Source organism: Eupeodes corollae, chromosome 1, assembly GCF_945859685.1.
Source record: "Eupeodes corollae chromosome 1, idEupCoro1.1, whole genome shotgun sequence".
Taxonomy (NCBI): Eukaryota; Metazoa; Arthropoda; class Insecta; order Diptera; family Syrphidae; genus Eupeodes; species Eupeodes corollae.
In genome coordinates this window covers 59,750,348-59,776,889 of record NC_079147.1, presented here as the reverse complement: position 1 = coordinate 59,776,889, position 26,542 = coordinate 59,750,348, and the positions used below count along the sequence as shown (strand labels likewise).

General features: G+C 34.8%; 1 protein-coding gene and 1 long non-coding RNA gene across 5 annotated transcripts in view; one reads left to right on the top strand and one right to left on the bottom strand.

The window, feature by feature from the left end:
• Positions 1-26,542, top strand: part of LOC129939624 (rho GTPase-activating protein 100F) — a 166,337-nt gene that overhangs the window by 67,155 nt on the left and 72,640 nt on the right. The gene's annotated exons all lie outside the window — the stretch shown is intronic.
• Positions 17,883-26,330, bottom strand: LOC129939637 (uncharacterized). Its single transcript, XR_008780560.1, has 2 exons — positions 24,325-26,330; positions 17,883-19,012 (listed from the first exon to the last, which is right to left on the bottom strand). It is a non-coding gene; the product is annotated as an uncharacterized LOC129939637 (long non-coding RNA).

Sequence of the window (26,542 nt, the reverse complement as noted above, 5' to 3'; positions counted from 1 at the left end):
GCATTAGGTCAAACAAGAAACTCAAAGGATTTCTGGAAAATCGAGAGGGAGATCAATGGGATGAAATATTAAATAGTCGTAGGTGTATCTGCTGATGATCTTTCAGCTCACTTCAGGCTACTTCTTTCAAACAATTCTAATTTAATGTTCTCCTACGATGAACCATCAACTGTTGATGACACATTAGACTCTGATTTATCACTTGAGGAAATACAAGCTGTGATTCTAAATGCGAAGAATGGAAAAGCTCCAGATGAAGACGGGATTTCATATGAGTTTTTTTTAAATGCTACACCGATATTCTTTAGCAATCTTCAAAGTCTGTTCAAGAAAGTTTTTTTCACAGCTGAAATCCCCTTTTTTTTTTAAAAAAGGCTGTAATATTTCCTATTCACAAAAAAGGACCTTTTGATGTGGAAAATTACAGAGGAATTTCTTTTATGAATGTAAAAGCGAAAATATTCTGTGGCAAGACTTGAAAAGTGGATCTGATCTTTAAGCTGGCTTCAGAAAAAATTATTCAACTTTTGATCAGATATTTACTCTGTCATCCATTATCAAAGCGTTTCATGCCAGGAACAAATAAGTTTACTCATTTTTTGTTGATTTTAAAGCTTCTTTAAGCTCTCACAACTTGGCATATCTTCCAACTTCATTAGAATGATAAAAGAAATATAAACTAACACAAAAGCAGTAGTTTGGGATGTCACATCCTATTCAAAAATGTTTGAGACCAATACTGGCGTGAAACAAGGTTGTCTTTTCAGTGCATTGTTGTTTTCTCTGTTTTAAAAGTAAGAGTTAGAAGAGTAAGAATTGCAAATACTACCAATAATGTGTTGTTATATGCAGATGAGCATTGATTGATTAATCGCTTATCGTGTTACTGCAACGATGGGGACTAACAATTAATACAGAGAATTTAAAAATGATGGTTTTTGCGTGATATCCAAGAGTTCACAATGAAACTTATGATTGTCATTTCTAGAAACAGCTAAAGAGGTCAAATATTTGGGAGTTAAACTGAATCTGGCTTTAAATTTCAACAAACACCTAACCGAAAAAGCCAATAGCTCTCAAAGCTTGCTTATCATCATGGAAAAATGTGTGTTTCCAACAAAAGAATAATTTTATGTGCAAGATATAAGATATTCAATGTAGTAGTTAAATCAACTCTTTGCTATGCTTCTCAAGTTTGGGGGTCATATGAATACGACGAATTCGAGAAATTCTACCCCAAAATGCGCCTTGTTGTTCTATATACTTGGAAAGCGGACTATAGCAATGCTTGAGGGGAAACCTTACATATTGATGTAATTTGAATGACAAACTCTACCGCATTATTCAGAAAAACAAAGGCTCTATTCGAGATACCTTCATACAGTCAGCTTAAATTTAATCTAAACAAGAAAAACTACTTTCACGACTCACTTTGCTATGATGAAATATTCGTGATATTTAAAGCAAGATGCAAGCTTCTTTCCTTAAATGGTAACCCTTATAATGGAATGGAATCAATTCCGTATGCTACCTTAAATCGAAAGAAGATTGCTTTCATATCATAAGTATGCCCAATATTCAAAGCGCAATGGCAAATTTTCCGTAGAAAACAATAATTAACTATGGAGGAAACTATCCAACTTCTAAACTAGTGTGACTGGAAGACCCTAACCAATTTTTTAAAAACAGTTAACGAGTATAGAATGTTATTAATATCAGAATACGTTTGAAGCTTTAGTTCTTTTTTTGTTGATTTTTGATAATTGAATTCAATTTTAAAATAAACATTTATAAACTTGTCAACCAGGCTGACGGCTTAGGTCTTAAATTCATAGTTTGTATTCTATTTTTTATATTGAAATGTAAGTAAATGAATAACTTACTTACATTTTCGGTTAGAGAACTTGGTGCCATAATCTTACTCTCCATTACGATGATAAAATTTGTTTCACTGGTCAGATAAACCATCAAATCACCGGTTGATCTGTTGAAGAACTTCTCTTCAAAACAAGAGTGGAGATACTATTCAGGCCATCAGATTCGTGAATGTTGAGATCTTTAAGCACTCTAGCGCTTGTAATAGTGCAGAAAAAGGTTGTTCCTATAGAATAGGCTTTTTCAGCGAACTTACAAAAAAGATTGTCGTTCGAACCAACGATGACTTAGTGTTACGGAAATTTCTTACAAATGACGAGACATGTTTACTGCCTTTGGGATATTGTAGTATTTTTTTGCCATAATTTCTGGGCATGTAAATATTGAATGCATTAAAAATGGTAGTTAAAGGGTTTTTCCATCTTGTTTGTTTAAACAAGTGAGGTTTCGTAAAATTGGAAACATACTTCTTTGGACCTAATAAGTTGTTTAAAGGTAGAATCAAATCATGAGTTTTATTTGAGTTTGATAGATTTTACACTATTCGGGATAAAATGTTTCCTTCCTCAAAGAATTTAAGAACCTACGCTGGAATCCACGTCACTATCCGAAAGACTTGATTTATTAATTTTCTTTTCAAAATCGTTAAATTCCAAATTTCTTACTAATGCAATTAAGAATAAATCTTGATTTGAAGAACCAAATCAGTTTGAGTTTTATAAGTCAAGTTGATATTAAAAGACTTGAGTCCTTTTGCAAAATAATGTGAAATATCGTTTGCAGGTTTTTATCAACGCAGAAAAATGTAGAAGCAATATTCCCAGTTGTTTTTTTTTAGCAGTGCACACAGTTTAGAATCCTCACATTATTAACTTTTCTGAACAGCTCAAATTCTTTTGCTATTTGCCGCACTATTCCCAGCCAAAAGGTGCTTCGCGATTACCTAGAACAGCTGGAATTTTAGGAAATGTTTATAACACTTTTAGTGAATTTGAATGCAATTTGAAGCATGTCTCGTTTCATTTTTGTAATTCTTACCTATCAAATGTAAAAATATGATTGCTTCCAAGGAGACAGCTAGCTAAATGGTGGTCGATTCAAAATGAAACCTTTTAGGAGAAAAACATTTAAAATTAACATACGTTTCAGTGAACAAATTTCTTGGACACCTTGATTTACATATGTAGTTTTTGGTTTTCTGTAATTTTTAATTTCAGAATTTTGGGATATGCACTATTTTGTGTTGAAGTGATCTGGGAAGGGAATGTCATGAAGAACTTCGTTCTTTAAAAACGAGTGTTATAATTGTGTCCATTAAATTATTTCCGTGACTTATTTCTTTGTTTATTTGATTCTGTATCAAAAAGAAACTAATGGACTTAGATTGTGCATATACGTATTTTTGTCCATTTTGCATCTTTTCATCTTATAATAAACATTGCCAAAGAAAAAGAGAAAAATCCAAAAAACTGTGTCAAATTCCCAAAATGAAATAAATAAAATTCCATTCAAAGTCGAATGGGAACTCTATCTAGCTCACATTATATTCTGTCGATATCTGCTGCCTGCCGACCTTTATACGAGCATTATAGTCGTCGTTATAAAGAGAGATAGAAAATGAGAAGAAGAAAAACAAGGAACGATTTTCCATATCCGTTTCCGGAATTCCCTCAACGCCTTGTTAAGTGCTGGAATACATTTTGATGAAGCTTATTTTTTGTCCTACAGCTATGCCTCATCGCACCCAACGCCGCTACCAACGTACCACACCAAACCGCCTTGCCTCGCCGCATCGCCTCGAGCCACAATTATTTGCAATTTCACTCAAAATTCCATTCCAAAACACCCACCGCATGCCACTGCCAACAGCATTGTGTTCAGTGTTGTCGTCCAGCAGCAGCAGCAGCAGCAGCAGCAAAAACCACAAAAAGGAGCAAACAAAAAATTTAACTTGAGAAAAATTAAATCTTTGTGCCACTATAAAATAAAAATCAAAAAAGAAAAATAAAATATATAAAACAGGAACCTAAGAGCATTTTTCATGGATCCAAGGATCCAACCACAAAATATTAGACTTCGTCCATGCGGATGATATGCCAAAAGCACACTCCACAAGAAGATTGTGAAATTGAGTGCACCACCGTAGGCATACACTTCGCTCCCAAAAGGCTCAAGCAAAGGCGCATGCACATGGGATATGAAGTAATAATTGAAAATCAGCCTTACATACGTACGTTCGTAAAGTGTAATATATTGTATATGTTCACTGTACAGTTACAGAGGCACACACATAACACACAACGTTACATACTTTACACATAATGTAATGGCTTTATTTGCACAAGAATAAAAAAAAGTAGGTAGGTACGTACCTATTTAATCTGAGAACATTTTAGGTGTAATCTGGTGGAGATACATAAGTGGATGCTCGATTCACATGTGAACACATTTTGCCATTGGCATCATAAAGATATATGTAATATACAAGGTGCGTCAAAATTGCTTTCCTAATTAAAAACGTATATAGATTTAATTTTTTGGTCATATATTTATTTGAGAATCAAAAAGAACGATTTTTGCAGATTTCTTTTGGAATATAATGTCCCTCAAATGAACATCAGCTTTATAATTATACAGACGGGCTCATGAGGGTAGATCGAGGTGTTTTAGCTCAAGGAAGATTAACTTTAGCTCCTCATTCTCAAAACCGTGCCTCAGGTGGCGTAATGATGTGCGCAGAGGCTGAATTTCGCACTTTTAAAAGAAAATTTTCAAATAAAATTCTATTTATTCCTCTCTAAAGCTCTGTAGTTAATTTTTAGTTAACCTCCCAATTCTGGTTTTAAGTACCTTAAAAAAGAATATGAGATTGTAAAAAATTGGAAAATACTTTTGATCCACCCTGTTCATACGAGTATATACACATGTGTGTTTTTTGAGGAATGAAAAATGAGGTATGAGGATTTGAATTCGTTTTTGGATTCAGCTTTGAAATGAAAGAAAATAATTCCCAGTCCCAGCTGAAAGATTTTGGTTAAATTCATCTGAGCGTTAACGTTTACTGTGAAGATAAATGCATTTTGCCAGATGCCAAATACAAGACTTTAAGCTCATAAAGCGATTAAATGGATAATTTTAAACTTGCTCTATATACCCATCTATCTACTCAGGTGCAAAATTATTGGTTTTGTAAAAATTTTCCTTAAAGTGTGGAATTTTAATTAAACCTAAAAGCATAATAATTTAAGGGGGAAAGAGAAAGGGGCTTTTCGGGGCTCTAAACGAGTAAAACGAATATGAATACATAAGTTTAAGAAAAAATTGTGTAAGGAGATTTTGAGTTTAAAATGAAATCAGCCGACTTTTAAGGGGGTACATGTTCATCTCAACAAATCTACTATTCAACGTTTGGTGGTCAAAGTAAACCGGCCACAAACAATCAATCAAAACCTGTACGTCAACGACAAGATCTGCCGAAAACCCCGCCGATATTCGTGAAAGTGTGTAACATAACCCGAGAAAGTTAATTCTGCCCACCTCACAAGAATTTGGCCTGTCGCAGATAAAAACATGACGAATTTTCATCATGATTTGGGCCTGCATCTATACAAAATTCACCTGACACAGAAGCTGAAACCAAGCGACCATAAGTAGCGTCGTGTGCTCGCTTATTGAATTTTGGAGCAGTGGGAAATTGAACCGAATTTTGGTAGAAAAATCACCTTTCGCAATTAGTGCCATTTTTGTATTTGTTACAACATCAATCCACGTGAGAATCACCAGTTGCTAAAGCATCCAAATAAAGTTAATGTTTGTTGTGGATTTTGTGCAGTCCGTACTTCTTGGAAATTGATGTTGGCCAGGCCATGACAGTCAAATGATTGCATTCAATTGATTTCAATCAAATTATTGGGTCGAATGATTTTTAATTGCAAAAAATGAATTTCCAATATCTAGGTGAATCAGTAAATGCATCTTTAAGTTCAGTTTAATAAAAGATTTATATTGATTGTATTCACAAAAGACTGTATTCCTTCATAAGTTTGGATGTAAATGACTATTCGTGGCATTTGAATTTTCAACCACCGATAGTAGACAATGTTTTATTTGTGTATAACTTTTGTTTATAAGTATGAACTGAAAAGAAGAGACTGTTGCCTTAATAAAATATCAGGGGCATAAGAATAAAAACAGAAAAGATCTAACATTTGTCTTCATTGTGCAGAGTTTTTTAATAAGTGGTTTCATTTTGATGTTAATAAGAAACAATTGTTATGAAAAGATATCAATGGATTCTTGTTTCGTTGTTAAAGAAAATAATATTTCATTAATAATCAACAATAGGGATACAATTGCAGCACCATATCTTTATCATATCTATTACCATTGGTAAAGACCTTAAATTTCACTTGGCCTAAAAGAAAAAAGTCTATATGGTGTTAAATCAGAAAATCACGGTGGTTAGTTGTAATCATCTCTTTCAGAAATAAATAAGCCGGCGCAACAGAATATTTTTCAGTTCCTCGCAAGAGACAATAAAATGAAATTGTTTTTATTTTTGTATTCATTAGAAAATAAAAAAAAAACTAACATCAATATCCTTTTTTATTTTTACCTAAAAACTACTTAAAATTAGGTCCTTAAATAAAACTTAAAACTATCTTTAACTACCGAAACTTCTCCATCTGGGAAGGGGCAACGTTGAACCACGAAGGACAACCATAAACGGTCATCGGCCTTATGAGAGCCATGTATCAAACTAACTTCACTCTGCAGTCAAGCCGAGTGCTGTAAAAAAGTTTTTTTGTCAAAGCGAAGGCTCTTTATTTATATGTCTGTCGAATATAAATACTGATCTAACTAGATACCGAGGTACTTCACTAAGCTTTTGCTCGCTAATCACTGCACGTGAAGATCAACGATTACCATCTTAATTTTTGCACGTAACCCTCGTGGCCACAACTAACGGAGTCGGGAACAGAATTGTCTCTGACTTCTGGACATTTATTTTTAGCTTTCAGTCGTCGCAATATTACTGAATTTTGTCGAAATCACGCTACAAGAGAATTCAAATAACCTCAACCTTTCGGGCCGTTCTGTACGCAATTACATCGTCGGCGTACGCAATGGCCTTTGTAAGACTACTTATCAAATCGCTGGTGTAAATGCTGAAGAGAATCGGCGAATTCACCGCTCCCTGTTGAAGACCATTTTTAATTGAGAATGTTGTGGTAGAAGTTACATTGCCAGTTTTGACAACAAACTTTCTACCGTTAAGCATATCATAAAGTATATACAACAATGGCTTGCTTATGCCAAGCCTGCTCAGTTTTAGGTAAAGACCCTCTAACCATACGGTGTCAAAGGCCTTTTCCAAATCAACCAGAACAGCACCTGTGCATTGTTTTTTTGATTTATTCCATTTTATATCAGAAACGAGTTTAGACGCAGCATGAATTAGGCCATGACCCGCCTTGAACTCGAACTGTTTATCCGGAATTATTTTTTTGTCCACAGCCCACTTAGTCAGAGCCCTGTTGATGATATTTTCGAAAACTTTGCTGATACTCGGAAAAAGACTTATCGACCGAAGATTTGACGGAAAATAAGCATTATTGAATCGTCATCGAACCGCATGAAACCGCGGTTCTCAGATCGCCATTGTGTCATATCATTTCGAAGATAAAAGTGATTAAGTAGGGCTCTGTTTCCGGGTCGTGGTCGTGGGGCGAATGCTAACATTCCCCTTGTACACTTGCTGGAAAGCAGCTCCCATCACCCCAAGGGTTTTTCTGAAATACGTTTTTTCAAAGACTGCCGAAAACGAAAAAGATGGATTGTCGACAATATACTCATACACTACGAACTGAGGTAATAATATTCCTAGTTGTTCTTTAGCGACAAACACCGAATCGATTCAACACGAATTTGTACACCAAAAATTAAATACTGTCGGTAAAAAAAGTACTTCATGACCATTTTAATAATTTTTGTAGTTAATTCTAACAAAAGTTTCATTTCTATCAAGTTCCCTTCAGTTTATTCAAAATACCCGAATTCGGAAACTATTTAGAAATGCATAGAAATATAATTTCAGAGACTGTCACTTTCATGATATTCTGAATAATTTATTAATTTGTATCTATATTAGAAATAAAATCAAGAAGTTAATTATTTTATTACATCCCTTTAAAATTCTGTTTTTGGAAATACTCTTCAATAAAATATAAAAGGTTGTCCTACTTTGACTTTGAATAATATAGTCCAATAATTACCATTACTAACCTTCATCTATCATCATCAGACATTCCATCTACCATATTTGACCCGTATTCGTACTCATATATACCTTTTTAATCCTATTCAGTTAAAAATCCATCAAGATATTAAGTTACAAAATAAAAAACGCAATTCTATATAAAAATAACAATAGATTTTCTGTATAATTTTCATTTCCAAATGTCTATACCTACCCTCCTACATTCCTACATATAGGCAGGTCTATATTTATGTATATGTATAGAAAAATGTTTCACAAAGCGCATGAAAACCAAAAAACAAACCTTAATGAATGCACTCTCCTTGACTTCTCGTATAGGCAGAAATATAGTCATCCATATCACAATAAAAAGAAAAAAAAAACCATCAAGGGTATTTTTTCCGCCATGATTTTTTATTTATATAAATTTAAAAAAAAAAACATAAATATCACACATACAGAGACACCAAAAATATGCCTATACACACATTATAAAAGTTAAACAATAATCTTTCCGTGGTTGCCCAGGTTAACAATCGTAGCTTTTGCGAAAGTGTACCTACCTTCCTTATACTTTACACCAAACAAGAGTAAAACAAAAACAACAAAAACACTGAACTCCACCGCACTGTCCCACCGCCAAAACGCCCAACCGCCCACCGCAACCTTCCATGTTCGTCGTTGCGGATTTATTAAAATGAAGAATGAACGCCACATCAATCCAATTCCAGTTGATTACACGCTACAAGGCCGTGACCTAAATTTGTATCTGTCACTCGCTTTGGTTCTTTGGTTCTCTGACTATGACTCTGGGTTTATAGCTCTTAACTCCCCATTTATACTTTATTTCTTTTTGTTCTTTGTTGTTGTTGTTGTTTTACGATGACTTTGGTTGCAAAATATGTGCGAGAGTGTTGGTGTTCTTTTTTTTCTGTTTGTACGAAAGTGTCCTTTTTGCACAAATGAATTTCTTGTGCGTTTTCTATAATAAAACAACAAAATAATGGACTTTTGCAACCTCTTTTAGTCCTTTTTTTCTTCCTACCAACCAACGGCAATGACTTCGACCCCTTTTTTTTCTACAACAAATTTCAATCTCGCATATACGAGAACTATACCCATACTATAATAAGAGTGTCCCCAATGAATTGTCAAACTTTTGAGCAATGACATAAAGTTCTTACAATCAAAATGATTGACATCAAGAGTTATGGTATGGTTCTTAAACAACATCAGAGGTTCCACCACCACCTCTCGTTCTCTCGGTTTGGTACCACTCAAAAAGTAAGGGATGATGATGATGATGATGATGAATTCTGTTAATAGAAAATAACAAAATACCCACCTACAAACAAAAATCTCCTCAGAACTATAAAACTAGGCCAAAAGTTTCTTAAAAGTGGAACTTAACACAGTGCAAATAAACGCAAAATAAAAAGTTAAAAAAAGCACCGTACATGACCTGCCTTCTGTACGACCCCTCGACCCCTACACCCCCTCAACAATTCGCACTTTACATCAAGTGCCAAATATAATCACTGTTCATAGCCCCCCCTCTCTTGTCACTCTTGAACGAATAGAATAGTTGCATGAGGTCTATAATAAAGGTCATGCTAAAATTAAAAACAAAATAATAAACTGAATGTTTTTTAAAGAAAAGTAATGAAAAGTAACTCCCCCATCCACCCCCTATTCTACCCTCATAACATGTTAGATAATGCAAAAAGACACAAAAAAGAGAAGAAGAACGAAAAAAAAAGAAATCATAAAAACTCAAAGCGAAAGAAACACGCATTCAAACATTGAAAAAAAACAGAAGAAGAAGAAGAAGAACTCCAACAACAACTGCAAAAAACACGGTAAGGGATAATTCAAAGGAACGAGAACGAAAAACCCTTTGTCAAACAAAACACCCTCTCAATCCGCCCAAAATTACTGTAGGTCTAGTAAACAAATCAAATTTGCACACAACCCTCCGTCCGCAACCCACAGCTCTTGTCACGTCGTCGTCCTTTCGTCGTTGTCGGTCGTCAACGTTGTTCCTTAGCAAGCAAACCTTCAACCTACATCCTACACGGTTTTTTGATTAAACAAAATTTCTTTTTCTCGGTAACGAAAAAAAGCTTATCTCATCGTCATCGTTTAACTTAACTCGCCGAAAAAGCCAAAAGAAAAACGGTACAAAAAAGCTCTCGTTCATATCTCCAACAAATATGGCTGAATGAAAATTGGCAACATGTCCTATCATTCTAGTTGTGTTGTGCGCCCTCGCTGCTACCCTTCCTCGTTTTTGAGGCCACCGCCGACGTTTTTTCCCGTCTCCTGGTCAACCAGAATTCTGAATGCAATTTTTCCCCTCTCTTTTTCGTTCTCCACGTCACGTGTCGCTCGTCGTCTTTCTCGTCGTAATATAGTATGCAGCGCGTACTATACTATGGTTATGACGATGACGGGCATGACGCGATGCAATGATAAGCTCTGTCCTTAAGTTTAGGATGAAAGCAGGAGTCTTCTCACTCGCTCTCACGTTATTTGTACGTAGTATGGTTGTTATTTTGTGGGGAAACTGCTCTTGCTTCGTTGCATTCCTTTAACGCACCACGTCACTATCCGGCTTACTACGCGTGTTCACAAATTTAAGCACTCTGGTTGTGGATAGAGAGAACTAAAAGTGTTGAGGGGATGAAATAGCCACCAGAGTACAAGGACCTCTTGAGCGGGCTTAAAACAAAAATATTAACTCACTATCGCCATCATACAAAGTGTGAGAGGGAGAGAGATAAAACGACCGAGAAAAACTCTCTCAAAGAGAAAATATCAATTGATTATAGTAAAAATGTTTTAGCCTCCTCTTCCTTCTCCCTTCAACCTATACAAAAGAAAAGTACAAATAATAAAGTTCATTAAAAAAGCTTTATCGAAGATGGTTGCAGCTTTTTACATGTTGTTAGCTCCATTACACTCGTGGAGCTTTTAACGCGCATGTTGGATGTGATTCTGATTCTGATTCTTATTTTAACGTTACCGTTATATGGAAGTTTAATATGTTGTATCTACAGCTTCTTCTTGTTCTCATGAATAAATCTTCCATTCTGCTCGTTATCTCTTTTCTCTTTACGAGTCGTAAGGGTTGTAGGAGCTAAGGGGGCCGATGGGTGTTGATGGAGAATGGGGTTGTTCTTGGTCGATGTGGAAATACTTTAGATGGTATCAAGCGCAAGCGGTTTGCTTTGGTGTGTATCTAACCAATACGAATTTGAAGACCTCAGTTTTGTTTGGTTAGGTAGAAGTCATCATCTTGTCATAAGACAGTTTTTCTTCATTCGTTTGTTCTTAATGCAGTTTTTGTCAACAACAATTCTAAGATTTTTCTTAAGTTTTGACTTGTTTGGGAAAAATACGTAGGTTTTATGTACCTATAGGTATACAAAAAAATGTTAACTTTACATAGAATTAGGGTCATGGTGAGATATTTAGATGTTTTTAGCTTTTTTTTCCGTTCAACTATTTTACTTATCTACTTTATTTATATTGAATGGAATGGTAGGTAAGGTAGTAGGAGGCTATAAGACGAGTTAACAAAGCCAGTTTTACTTCTACCGTCATCATCATCATCATCATCATAGTCATCATTCATGGACTTAGTTGTAAGTTGTGTCGTACATAAATTGACAACTTGGTTGGATTGATCGTGTGTATACTACGTACAGGTACACCTTTACCTATCTACCTTGATTTTAAAGAAGAGGATAGTACTTTTTATGGTATCCTTTTTTCTATTTTTCGTATTTAGCTGAAGTGTTCATTAGTTGGAAGAACTTAGAAAGTGTCATTATGACACTATGCACGATGATGATGATGGTGATGGTGATGAGTATGATATACTTTTATGTAGTGCAGTTACCTAACTTGCAGGGAGGCAGGAAAAAATAATGTTTTTAATTTAATTATTTTAATAGAAATTTTATTTTAAAAAATAAATGATAATTGAAAGCGTGAATAGGTACATACATATATCCACGACAAAATAAACTATACTGGTACAGTTTAAGGATTAATGACTGACTTTTTCAAAAAACTCTGATGGCTAGAGTTGGTTAGAGCCAATTGAATTCAATATAATGAAATAATTTTACTTTATTTTAGGCAGCTGTCTTATTAAACTGTATGTAGCAACTACGTACTTATATGGCAAGTCGATGTTTTAATCCAATCATTACGATGGTAGAGAAATCGAAAAAAGTGGGTCCCCCGATTCCGTCCGTGTATTTGTCTTCAATCTCAATTCCCAAACCATTTAGTTTGAGTTCAAACTTGGAAGTTAAGGTTCGAAGAAGATTCGCGTTAAGCGTTTTCTAAAAGACTTAAATATAATTGTATTTCTTGTTTCAATAATAGTAAAAAAAAATCTATTGTTCTTAAAGGGTAACCCCAGTATAAACTGATGAACTGATTTTAATATTTTGTTTGCACAAGTTCTTATGCTCGTTCTCTCTTAATAAAATTTGATGATTAAAAGTTTCAAATTTAATCTTTTTGATTTAAAAAAAAACATATTTTTTTCTAAAAGACTAAAATTAAAAACTTGTACGTACAATATATTAAAAACAACTCTAAAGATTTTCAAAAAAATTAATAATTCAATGTTCGTTTGATTAATTTAAGCTTATTTTACAAGTAAATATTTAAATTTTAAAATATAAGCTTCATTTGTAAACAGAGTCTTTGGATCCAGGAGCAAGTTCGTGTGATCCAGTCGTGTACTTTCTTTTGATTTGTATCTTTATTTTTATTACACACTTAACTGATAGTGTGCCTTATGAATTATTCTCAAAAGAGTTATTGTGGATCTAAGTATTGAATTTTGGTGCAGAATTTCACATTCTTGATGTGCGGCTAAAAAAAGAATACCTCTACTTGTCTTAAGAAAGACCACTACATTTCAGTGGGAATTTCAACGTGTTAATTCATCTGAAATAAATTCCATTTTTGATGATGGTTAGCTCATTCGGGTATATACGTAGCGTGATGTTTATGGCTGAAACACAAACACGCTTCATTTTCGTTTGCATTACGATGGGCCCGCTTAAAGGTTGCTTTGAATGATATTTCTATAACAACCAATGGGTATCCGTCTAAAAGCAAATGTATTTTGTTCGTTGACTTTTATTCGCAGCTGTGGAGCTGTCAGACAAAGCAAATATTCAGCAAATTTGAACTAGAGCTTCTGTTTGAAGTCACATTACATTCTTTTCCTTACGATTTTCAAACGAATTTCTTTGGAAATGTTGTCTTCCAAAGCTGGAATAGTTGCTGGCTTATTTGTGTAGACTTTAGACTTGACGTAGCCCCACAAAAAATAGTCTAAAGGCGTCAAATCGCATGATCTTGGTGGCCAACTTACCGGTCCATTCCTTGAGATGAATTGTTCTCCGAAGTTTTCCCTCAAAATGGCCATAGAATCGCGAGCTGTGTGGCATGTAGCGCCATCTTGTTGAAACCACATGTCAACCAAGTTCAGTTCTTCCATTTTTGGCAACACAAAGTTTGTTAGCATTGAACGATAGCGATCGCCATTCACAGTAACGTTGCGTCCAACAGCATCTTTGAAAAAATACGGTCCAATGATTCCACCAGCGTACAAACCACACCAAACAGTGCATTTTTCGGGATGCATGGGCAGTTCTTGAACGGCTTCTAGTTGCTCTTCACTCCAAATGCGGCAATTTCGCTTATTTACGTAGCCGTTCAACCACAAATGAGCCTCATCGCTGAACAAAATTTGTCGATAAAAAAGCGGATTTTCTGCCAACTTTTCTAGGGCCCATTCACTGAAAATTCGACGTTGTGGCAGATCGTTCGGCTTCAGTTCTTGCACGAACTGTATTTTATACGGTTTTACATTAAGATCTTTGCGTAAAATCTTCCATGTGGTCGAATAACACAAACCCAATTGCTGCGAACGGCAACGAATCGACATTTCCCGGTCTTCAGCAACACTCTCAGAAACAGACGCAATATTCTCTTCTGTACGCACAGTACGCATTCGTGTGGTTGGTTTAATGTCCAATAAAGTAAACTGAGTGCGAAACTTGGTCACAATCGCATTAATTGTTTGCTCACTTGGTCTATTATGTAGACCATAAATCGGACGTAAAGCGCGAAACACATTTCGAACCGAACACTGATTTTGGTAATAAAATTCAATGATTTGCAAGCGTTGCTCGTTAGTAAGTCTATTCATGATAAAATGTCAAAGACTCAAAGCATACTGAGCATCTTTCTCTTTGACACCATGTCTGAAATCCCGCGTGATCTGTCAAATACTAATGCATGAAAATCCTAACCTCAAAAAAATCACCCTTTAGTAACTAGTTCTCAACGGAATATTACGAGACCTTATATAAAGCTTTTTCAAGAGTTCGATCTTAGGGCTCAAATAATGAGCTTATTAGATCCATAAAGGTTAAAGTCGTGGATGGATAGATATAAATAAAATGAGGACTTCATAGGTAAAAGATGTTAGTGATTACTAATATGGAACTATATACATAATAATTCAACGGTTTAATGAAAAGAATCTGAAAACAGCTATTTAACAGGTAATCTAGCAATAAGTCTGTAATTTTTAACTTCTCATAGAAAATTATTCCAAGGGGTCCGATTTGTCATATTGAAAATTTTGACTATTCTCGACGTTTGAATGTCTCAAGAGTCTAGATAAAAGATTTTTAGAAAGATTTCTGATTCAAAAACTTGAAGAGATATCGACTTCAATAAATTTTGTTATACAGTTAATACTGCAGAAAGATGCAGAAAGGGCTCTCAAGAAAATCAGGTGTTTTTTTCTACCAGAGCAGTTTAAAAAAAGGTAAACATTTTGTTTAAATATCTTACGAACCAAAAGCGCTAGAAACTTGAATTAAATTTAATATAATAATACTTTAATTAAAGGTTTTTTATAAATTAAAAAAAACTGAAACAAAAATTTGTCACCTCGAAAATTTTACAAATACCAAATGATCTTATCTTCAAAACAATTTCGTGCAACGAAAAATAACGTTTTTAACATCTGATAATTTCTTTTTTCGAAAAATCGAACTGACAGTTTTTATTCATAGAAATAAAAACCTAAAAAAACATTAGGTACTCAAATTTTGTAAAAATTGATTTTCGACTCAAAAATTTGAGATTATGGCTCCCGACTAATTTTTACTTTTAAGAAATATTGTTTTCAATATTCAATAAAATTTTGAGAAAAATGGCATTTACAATTTTTTTTCAAAAAATAAAAACTTAAACAAAAAAGTTTAAAAATTGTATTGATTTTCGACTCAAATATTTTTTCAAAACTTTGAGATATTGGCTTTAAACTTCTTTTATCTTTTAAAAAATATTGTTGTCAACATATAGCACAATTTTGAGAAAAATCAAATTTCCCATTTTTTTACAAAAAATAAAACCCTAACAAAACACAATACTAAAACTTGGTAAATATTTACTTTCGACTCAAATAGCTTTCAAAAATTAAAAAATATTTACTTCAAAACTTTTTTAATTTCACAGAAAATATTGATTTCGATATTCAGTAGTTTTTTTACAGTCCGTTTTTCATAAACAAATAAAATCTACAAAAAATAGTACGAAAATTTGGTAAAAAATTATGTTCGGTTCTTCTTATCTCTCAAATTAATTTCTTCATTCAATTTGTAAAAGTTTAAAAACTAGATTTTTAAACTAAACTATTTCTTAATATGAAAAATATTGTAGGTAATTTTAAAATTTTTAAGAACATTTTAACTAACAACTTTTTTAACCCAACACGAAAACCTACAAACTTTTGAACAAGACAAATCGAAAGACGAAATAGGAAGTTATCAGTGTGGGTCGCATCTCAGCCTCTTTTTAATTTTTCTTATATAAGGGATTATAAAGGAACTTACCAAATAGGTATAAACATACAGGAAGATATTGAGAATTGTAAAAAAATGGACAAAGGAATGGACAGATATTATTATCTTCTACCCACGTCGTGTGTGTAAACACTTTTCTTAATGACTTAAGCACAGCAATTTCTCTATAGTTGTTTGGCAAATCACGGTAACCTTTTTCAAAAATGGCTGTAATTTGAGACAGACGAAAATTTTCAAGCCCTATCTCTTCAATGAATATTCTATTAAAAAGTTCTGCATAAATAAATTGTTCACTGTGAAAAACAAAAACCAGAGATTTTACTAATCACTAAAATCTTTGGCATATTAAAGGTATAAAAAAACCCTTTTAGTGTTTGCTAATTATAAAAAAAAAAAAAAAAAAAAAAGAATTTGTACATTTTAAAACTCCATTAACATAAGTTTTGCGTTTTGATGTTTTGAAAACGATGAAAAAATACTGCTGAAACAAAAAATTATAGATATAACATAATATTAGTCGATGCGAATGTTAAAATATCAATTTTTATTGAAAATTAGCTGAATTATAAGAAATCTCCGTACTCTACATACATTTTTCCACGGTTTTATAGAAAAGTTATTTTTACAAACAACTTTATTTTATTAATTTATATAAAAAAGACTATAATAAATAATAACTTAAAAATCATTGAGATGAGATTTAAAATATCTACTCACTAGAAAAAAAAACTAAACAAGTGCAAGACTCTGTTGTACGAAACCGAGCCAGATACCGAGAGCAAGAATGACATTTTTCAATTTAGTGGAAACTAGGAAAAGTTACGTGGAGACTTGTCTAGTAGTCATCATACTCATAATCAACGATAAAGAACTTTACTCACTAAAAACGGTTAAACTCCACCCCAGTGTACTAAAGTGAAGACAAGGAATTTCAAGGTTCTCTTTAATATTTGTTTTTAAAATTTCTAAGGCGACTGTTAATCATTTAAACGACTTTGATGATCCAAGACTTTTGTTTTGCCTTGAAATGTTGAATATATAAAAAAAAAAAAAAACAAATCCAATGTAATTTTATTTTTCTTGGCCAAAATATTTTTACGACTTTGTCGGTGCCAGTTCATATTAAAATTGTCTGCCAAGTTCAGGGTCATCGTTATACTGTCTTAACAACACACTGAAGATTTTAATGAAGATTAAAACCCAAACTTTTGTGTAATAAATTCATAAAGTAGGTGTCAATAGTTACATGTGTATATTTATAGTCCTTCAAAATAACATGAATCTATGCATTTACGTATCAAATAAATGGTAAGGGTCTGCAATGTAAAATGATAACCTATTTCGTAGAAAACACAAAGTCTCTACACATAAACGTAAATGTATACATATGTGGTTGTTGCAATTTATTTCCTTTTATAGTTATAAGAATAAAGAAATGAAACTAAAACACAACAAACTCGCGAAATATTATATTATAAGAAATAAATTATGCCGATTGCCGAACTGTCAAAAAGAGCGGCGAAGAGGCGAACTCGGCAAAAATTGCAACAGGCAGCAAATTAAGTGCTGCCACTACAACTAGCTCAGCGAGGGGTGAGTTCAATGCACAAATTAATCGAAAGGTCGATTAATTAAGTTGCTCACGATTTTGATATCACTTGATATCAGAAAATTAAAAATTCGAATCAAATCGCCACAGGGGCGTTCTCACGTTATGTAAGAAGAGGGCGCCAGCAATTTTTTTTGAAATAGAGAAAAAGGAAATTGCAAACCTTTACCTATAGGAACAAAAGAAAAGAAAATTACAATCACCAAGAAAAAGAATACAACAGCAATAATTTTATCACAATTAAATTTTTATTTTTAAGGTGCCTGAGAAACCTTACTTCGCAGGATGAAAACTCAGGATCTTTTCAATAATTATAAAATTCACAACGATAGTAAAACAGAAAATTGGACGATGGACCGTTAAGGTCTTTTATTCCCACAAAAGAAATTGGGATTTACAAAGAAAACATTCACAATCGGTTTATACTTATCTTATTTCCTTTAGTTACAAACTCCCAACCAGTCCTTATTTCCTTCCTTTTTTTTTTTCTAAAACTTGATTTTCTTCTAATCTTTTTTTTTCAATTATTAGTTAACTTTTTTTTTTTTTTTTACACGGAATTTATCTTTTTGTCTTCTGATTCTCAACCTCTCACTTTGACTACTCGAAAAGAATTGACTTCCAGATTCTTCGATCTGTCAAGTCTCTTCTTTCCTAATTCCCGCCATTTTTCAGCTTTCAGCCAATGTGGAGTGGCGGATCTCAATCACTTTATCAACAGCCAATCGGAGATCGGCTTGTTGAACTCAACTTGTGATGAGATTCTCGCGATCCCGCTTACTCGCTCTTTTTCTCACTGCTAAATGCAAGTCATCCTGGAATTCGCCGCCCGCTGGATTCACTTCCAGGTCACGACGATTCCAGAAGCTGCATTCAGCCACCCCCATATTCCCTCTCGATTCGGACAAAAGTTGAGAAACAAAAAAGAATCGCAAAAATATGCTTCTTTTCAAAACTTTACGATCAATTCTAAAAAAAAAAAAAGAAGGAAAAATGATCTAACGTTTGGGATTTGTAACTAAACTTGAAATAGGGTTCATCTTGAATTAAGTTGTTTGAAACTTAAAAGTCCATACGTCCATAAACATAGTTAAAGTTACATTAATTAAAGTTACAATTTAATAATTTGAGCAAAAATTTAAGTAAAATATGATTTTATACAAATTATTAACTCTATTATTGAAATTTTAGGTTGGGCCGTTATGATTTTATAAAAATTATTAACTCTTATATTATTGAAATTTTAGGTTGGGCCATTAGGCCATTCCTTCATGCAACTTTTCTGCACCCATTCACCAGACCGTCCATCTGGTTTGGTTTCACTGCCATGGAAACCATCCCATCAACCAATGCTACCTGTTAAAGAAAGAAATAGTTTTCGCCACCACACTGAATGAGAGAACCGATAGTTGGCAAACCACGGTCGTCCCGCTCTCACGCAGTAAAGTGACAGTTCTAGAAAAGTGTGTTTTTGTTTTGGAAATAAAATTTCCGCAACAAATCTCACCTTTTCCTCCAAAAAAAAGAAAAAAAATGTTTGTTCAAAACACAAACGCCTTAGAGTACAGTTAATTCAACTGCTAAACCCGCTCTGGCAGATTTTCAAACATTAAACAAAAGTAAATAAAAATGTGAATTATACAAAAAAATGTAAAATATCAAGTTTATTCTTTATCTGGGACTTAATCATTTTCTGCCAGAGAGTTAAAAGGTTTAAGGTCTTTCGTATGCCAAGTGCCACGATCTTTACCGTTATTATCTTCCAGGACATACGTCCAAGGGGATAAGCGTTTACGGACTTTAAATGGTCCGACATACTTTGGAGCTAACTTAGCCGCGTAGTAGTTTGCTGCGTTCGACAAGTCGAAATTTCTACGCCAAACAATATCATTTGGAAGATATTGAATGTCTCTCCTCCTGAGATTGTATGTTTCTGCTGATTTCTTGGACGCTGTTCGAAGCTTGACAGCTATGTCCGCCCTAAGTCTCCTAAACCTTTCTCCTATATTTTCTTGTGATTCTGTACTATTGTTCTTGTCTATGTCTTGATCACTAAGTTTGAATTCCTCCCTACCACTGATTGACATTTCTTTGCCGAAATTAGCATAATATGGTGAAACTCCTAACACTTCATGTTGAGAAGTGCGTATAGCACAAGCTACTTTAGCTAATTGAGAATCCCAAACTCTGTGATTCTCTGAAACATAAGCTCTCAACGTAGTTTTGATAATTTGGTTTATTCTCTCCGCGGGGTTAGCCTGAGGATGGTAGTGTGGGGTAAATCTAATTTTGGATGAGTATTCCTCACAAAGTACCCTAAGTTCCCTACTTTTGAATTGCGGACCGTTGTCACAAATGACAACTTTTGGAACACCAAATAGTAAGAATACGTTGTCCTCTAACTCCTTACATACTGCCTTTGCCGTTGCAGTCCTTAAAGCAAATAACAACGGAAATTTTGTAAGATAATCTACGACTGTTAGTATGTACATATAACCTCTATTCGACTTGGGTAATGGACCCACTAAATCCACACTAATCATCTCCCACGGAGAAGAAACTCCTATTCGTTCCGTCATAAGACCGGCTGGTTTATCATTAATTGGTTTCACTTGTTGACATACCCTGCAGTTTCTAACATAATTTGTTATATCTCTCCTCATTTTTGGCCAATAGTATTTACTTCCTATCCTAGCGAATGTTTTCCTAATCCCCATATGCCCTGCTAATGGACTATCATGACATTCCTTCAAAATATTTAACCTATCCTTCTTCCCTACTACTAGCTTCCATTCCTCATTGCTTTCATGCACTACTACATGTGTCGATTTGATAAACTTATATAACCTGCCACACTCTACTCTCCAATTTGGATAATCCAACGGATTCAACTCAACTGCTGAGATCATTTTTACTACCCAAGGGTCTAAATCCTCATCCGAGATACCAGCCACTACTGGAACTCCTCGAGATAACATGTCAGGCACGACATGTTCTTTTCCCTTGCGATGAATTATATTGAAATCGAACTGTTGAAGCCGCACTGCCCAGCGGGCTAATCTTCCTTGTGGATCCTTGAGATTACTCAACCACACGAGTGAGTAATGATCTGTAATCACCGTAAATCTAACACCCTCTAGGTAAGGTCTCAACTTCTCAACCGCCCACAAAACTCCTAAGCATTCCTTCTCAGTAGTTGAATAATTCCTTTCACTCCTATTTAAAGACCTACTTAAATAGCAAATTACCTTTTCACCGTCCTCGAAAGTTTGGGTAAGTACGGCCCCGATACCGTAATCCGACGCGTCAGTTTGGACCACAAATGGAAGACCGAAATCGGGACAAGTTAAAATTGGAGCCGTGATTAAATATTCCTTCGCTTTCCTAAATGAGTCTTCACATTCTTGGGTCCATAAGAACTTTTTGCTTTTTTTCAGCAAATCTGTTAAAGGCCTAACAATAGTTGCAAAGTTTGGTACGAAGCGTCTGTACCACGAAACAGTCCCTACAAAACTTCTAACCTCTTTAACATTTTTAGGCGCAGGAATCCTAACCATACTCTCTACCTTTTCTGGGTCGACATGTAACCCGTTCCTATCGACGACATAACCTAAAAATTTAAGGGAAGGCCTACAAAAGTTACATTTTTCCCTTCCTACTTTTAATCCTGCTTCACATATTCTCTTTAAAACTTCGTTAAGAATCTCTAAATGTTTATCAAATGTATCCGTGACAATAATGATATCATCCAGATACACGAAAACGAATGGCTCCATCTCTGGTCCTAAAACGCTATCAATGAACCGCTGCCAAGTTGCAGGGGCATTGTGTAGCCCAAAAGGCATCCGTTTGAATTGGAATAAACCCCTACCTGGCACCGTGAAAGCTGTAAACTTTCGAGATTCTTCGGCCATAGGGATTTGCCAATAAGCTGACTTAATGTCAAGCGAAGTAAGAAACCTAGCATTCCTAAGCTTATCCAAAATCGCTGAAATCAATGGAAGTGGATAAGCGTCCCTTTCTGTAACCTGATTCAATTTCCTATAATCAACACAGAACCTAAAGGTATCATCCTTCTTCCTAATCAAAACTATGGGGGAAGCCCAAGGGCTATTTGATTTCTCAATCACATCCTCATCTAACATCTCCTTAAGAGATTTGTCTATGTGTACCTGCATCGCAGGTGAAACTGGATAATACCTCTGTTTAATTGGATCTGAAGATGTTCTAATGATATGTTCAACTCTATTTGTAACTCCTAGTCCTTCTGGCATGTTTTTGAATAAATCCTCAATTAGTATGTTTAACCTGTTCTTCTGCTCCTCAATCAAATCCGACTCTTCCACAATAGATGTCGTTCCAATTGTAGCTAATGCTAACTGGCTCGAGAAGTTCCACATACGTGACCTAAGATCCGGGACTATTCCCGAGAGTGCCCAAAAGTCTGCACCTAATATCAACGTATGGGGAAGCGAAGGTATGACTAAACATTCTATTAAAACTGACCTATCCTCAACAACTATCGGCAAATTGACCACTCCTAAAACTCCTACACCCGTCCCATCTGCAAGATGTACTTGGTTTATATTAGTTATCTCTAAACTTAACCCTAAGTCCTTAAGGACCTTCCAAACGTCCCTACATATGATAGTCCTAGATGCTCCTGAATCTAAAAGTCCTAAAAACCTAAAGCCATATATATTTACACTCAAGTAAGGACGACTGTCGCCCCCACTTGTCTCTAACGTGAAACCTATTTTAATTCGATTCGCCAGCTGGTTGTCAGCAGGCAACTTCCCTAATTTTGACGCCGGCGCTCTTGCCCTGCTGGCCCAAGAGACCTTTGCCCGTTTCCCGACGAGCAGCGTCTACAATTCCGCTTGATTGTATTTTCTGCCCCACAGCCAAAACAACGCCTAGGAGCGGAACAAGTATTTGCAAGGTGACCTTCTTTATTACATTTAAAACAACGAAGCGCCCTACTAGGTTTGGAGAAAGGATTAACTGCCACCGTCGCCGCCTGAATGGGTCCAACATATGCAACATCAGGTTCCAAAGTTTGTCTATTGCGACCTGAAGGGGGAGGGACAAACGACTCGACATTACTTCGAATCGTCTCCAGCCTTCTACCTAAAGCTACCAACTCACTGACTGATTTGATATCAGCCAATCCTAATTGAGTCTGATAGAAAGGAGTTATATTCTTCATGAGAATAGATAATTTTCTATTCTCACTCAGAGGCTCCGTGAAACGCTTGAACAAGGTCTGCATGAGAGCGATATACATTCCTATCGACTCATCACGACCTTGGGTACGACGCCTAACCTCATCCAGCAAAAGATCATCATAGTTGGAGGGCAAAAACTCCAACTTTAACTCCCTAACCAACTCTTTCCAAGTAGAAATTGTGTCCCTAATCGACCTAAACCATAAGAGTGCCTTCCCACTAAATAAATCCACCGCTGATGTGAAAACCCTAGCTTCCGAAACTCCACGTGCTTCCCTCATTTCCTCAACTCGTTCTATGAAAGAGTTCACCGATGAGCCACAATGTTCACCTGTGAATTTCACGTTCCATTTATCAATTCGCTCGGGGAACCGGTCACAGGGTATATCACCCTGTATTTGGAACCCACTAGAGCTCGCCCGTTGGCCGACCGTTGCAGCTGGTAACGCACCCGAATCTGCTGTCGACATTGTTGATTTTGTTTTATCTTGAGGTTCTATCACCTCCTCTTCTGCTGACAATTTCGCCATTAAAATTAAAATTTCACCCTTCAAATCAGCCACCTCGTTGACTTCCTCTGACGACTCAGCCCTAGCCCTCGATATCCTACCTAAAGCCCATTCAATTTTCGTTAAAGTCTTTTGGTAATCTGATGCCTTCGGATTTTTCGAAGTATTGGGGACCAATTCCCTAATCTCTAAAATTTTTGCCTTAACCGCACTAGTATCTTCCTCAAAAGAATACGGATAGTGAGGACTATCCGCAGAAATTGAACCCGTTTTTTCTAAGAAACGACTTGCCCTAAGCGTCATCCTCATTTCATCGACCTTAGATCCTTCCTTTAAGCCCCTAGCCCGCAACTCATAAACGAGTTCCTCCTTAGTTAATCGATTAATATCCATTATACCAGGACGAAAAATCAAAACTGTGAAATGTTCAATTGGATTTAAGAACTACAGGCGAAACAAATTTTTTTTTTTTTTTTAAATCGCACGAAGTAAAAGTTCAACAGTAAAAAGTAAAAAGAACAAAAAAAAAATAACGAATTATCAAAAAATACTAGCTCACTAGAGATTCCCAAATTCCACAAAGGAAAAAAACAGAACGCAAAAAAAAAAACGAATTAGAAATAGTTAAAACTCACAGAAGAATAAAAATCCGATTGAAGAGAAGAAAAAAGATTGTTATGGTCACACTTTAACTTTCAAAACTGAACCCCACTGTTTAAAAAAAATTTACTTGAGAAAAAAAAGAAGAGAGACAAAAAAAACTGGTATGGTCACACTAATATTATTTTTAACCCTACACCGAAACTATATACTGTATATATGATATATATATATAATTATATGATTTGTCGCAATGTTTTTTTTTTTTATCACAATAAGGAATTTTGTATATGTAAAATAACTAAAGAAAAGGAACAACAAAATGACTCACAATAATAATCCGTCTGACACAACTTTTATCCCAAGTGAATATCCTTCTGGCAGTTACCTCCTACGGAGCGCCCACTCGAATTATCACACCGAATTTTCTATTCCGTCCTATGGAGTACCCACTCGAATTATGAAGCTATATCGGAAGAAAAAGAAAAGAATTAAAAACAATGGAATGGCAGTATATATATATATGTATACGACACAAAACTTCCCTGAAAGAAGAAAAACACCATAAACGAACACACAACCCAATTTGTTCCACGATTTGTTTTCAAGCCCCACGTTTGGGTGCCAATTTGTTGCAATTTATTTCCTTTTATAGTTATAAGAATAAAGAAATGAAACTAAAACACAACAAACTCGCGAAATATTATATTATAAGAAATAAATTATGCCGATTGCCGAACTGTCAAAAAGAGCGGCGAAGAGGCGAACTCGGCAAAAATTGCAACAGGCAGCAAATTAAGTGCTGCCACTACAACTAGCTCAGCGAGGGGTGAGTTCAATGCACAAATTAATCGAAAGGTCGATTAATTAAGTTGCTCACGATTTTGATATCACTTGATATCAGAAAATTAAAAATTCGAATCAAATCGCCACAGGGGCGTTCTCACGTTATGTAAGAAGAGGGCGCCAGCAATTTTTTTTGAAATAGAGAAAAAGGAAATTGCAAACCTTTACCTATAGGAACAAAAGAAAAGAAAATTACAATCACCAAGAAAAAGAATACAACAGCAATAATTTTATCACAATTAAATTTTTATTTTTAAGGTGCCTGAGAAACCTTACTTCGCAGGATGAAAACTCAGGATCTTTTCAATAATTATAAAATTCACAACGATAGTAAAACAGAAAATTGGACGATGGACCGTTAAGGTCTTTTATTCCCACAAAAGAAATTGGGATTTACAAAGAAAACATTCACAATCGGTTTATACTTATCTTATTTCCTTTAGTTACAAACTCCCAACCAGTCCTTATTTCCTTCCTTTTTTTTTTTCTAAAACTTGATTTTCTTCTAATCTTTTTTTTTCAATTATTAGTTAACTTTTTTTTTTTTTTTTACACGGAATTTATCTTTTTGTCTTCTGATTCTCAACCTCTCACTTTGACTACTCGAAAAGAATTGACTTCCAGATTCTTCGATCTGTCAAGTCTCTTCTTTCCTAATTCCCGCCATTTTTCAGCTTTCAGCCAATGTGGAGTGGCGGATCTCAATCACTTTATCAACAGCCAATCGGAGATCGGCTTGTTGAACTCAACTTGTGATGAGATTCTCGCGATCCCGCTTACTCGCTCTTTTTCTCACTGCTAAATGCAAGTCATCCTGGAATTCGCCGCCCGCTGGATTCACTTCCAGGTCACGACGATTCCAGAAGCTGCATTCAGCCACCCCCATATTCCCTCTCGATTCGGACAAAAGTTGAGAAACAAAAAAGAATCGCAAAAATATGCTTCTTTTCAAAACTTTACGATCAATTCTAAAAAAAAAAAAGAAGGAAAAATGATCTAACGTTTGGGATTTGTAACTAAACTTGAAATAGGGTTCATCTTGAATTAAGTTGTTTGAAACTTAAAAGTCCATACGTCCATAAACATAGTTAAAGTTACATTAATTAAAGTTACAATTTAATAATTTGAGCAAAAATTTAAGTAAAATATGATTTTATACAAATTATTAACTCTATTATTGAAATTTTAGGTTGGGCCGTTATGATTTTATAAAAATTATTAACTCTTATATTATTGAAATTTTAGGTTGGGCCATTAGGCCATTCCTTCATGCAACTTTTCTGCACCCATTCACCAGACCGTCCATCTGGTTTGGTTTCACTGCCATGGAAACCATCCCATCAACCAATGCTACCTGTTAAAGAAAGAAATAGTTTTCGCCACCACACTGAATGAGAGAACCGATAGTTGGCAAACCACGGTCGTCCCGCTCTCACGCAGTAAAGTGACAGTTCTAGAAAAGTGTGTTTTTGTTTTGGAAATAAAATTTCCGCAACATGGTTAAACTTTGTCTGAATGAAATACCCCTTAAAATTTGGACAAATACATTCTATTTATAACTGATGACAGAAATATGGAAAATGCCCCTTTAAATGCCAAATACTTTGTGTTACTTTTATCTGAATGATTCTTAAAAAAATGTTAAAACAAAATCCCATCTTTTAAACTTGAACATACACAAAATGTTTAATGTAAAATTTTCT